Raw genomic sequence first — 644 nt, forward strand, 5'->3', positions numbered from 1 at the left:
CCCTTCCCGCGTAACCCTGTAGTGTTTGACCACGGGATCTAACCCTTTGACTTTGCACGGACGGGCTTTGACCAGTGGAACTCTCCACCCGGCTGTGTTAGGTCAGCCCATAGGAACACTTTGGAGCAACATCCGGGCCAAAGCCACAGCAAGACCCCCTCCGTGTAGACCCGACGCGTTCGTTTCCCCCCTCCGGGTGCCGGCGGCGGCGCCGTCCGTGAGGGGGGGCACACACCGAGGACTGGGGCCGGGCGTTTGCAACCGCCACAACACTTCCAGACATGTGAGAGGCCACCTACGCAAGATTTGGCGGCATGTGCTAGCCCCCGGAGGCCGCAGGCCACAGTCGTAGACACGCGAAGAGCAATCCGCGGAGAGGGAAGTGTTCAGATACATCTCCATCACCAAAAACTATGAAAAATTACCATCAGTCCTATAGCACATGTGCTCACGTCGTGTAAAAAACTCATGATTTTATCGCGCTCCGAGTATTTAATAATATTCACGCCGCATCGTTACCGCAAAACGTCTACTACTGTGTCATCGCCGTCCGTGAGGGGGGCCACACCCCGGAGATGCGTGCCGCCTCTTCGGACATGCCACCACACCGTACGACATATATGAGGGCCTGGTGCGATGCTCTG

Source organism: Triticum aestivum, unplaced genomic scaffold, assembly GCF_018294505.1.
Source record: "Triticum aestivum cultivar Chinese Spring unplaced genomic scaffold, IWGSC CS RefSeq v2.1 scaffold115843, whole genome shotgun sequence".
Lineage (NCBI taxonomy): Eukaryota > Viridiplantae > Streptophyta > Magnoliopsida > Poales > Poaceae > Triticum > Triticum aestivum.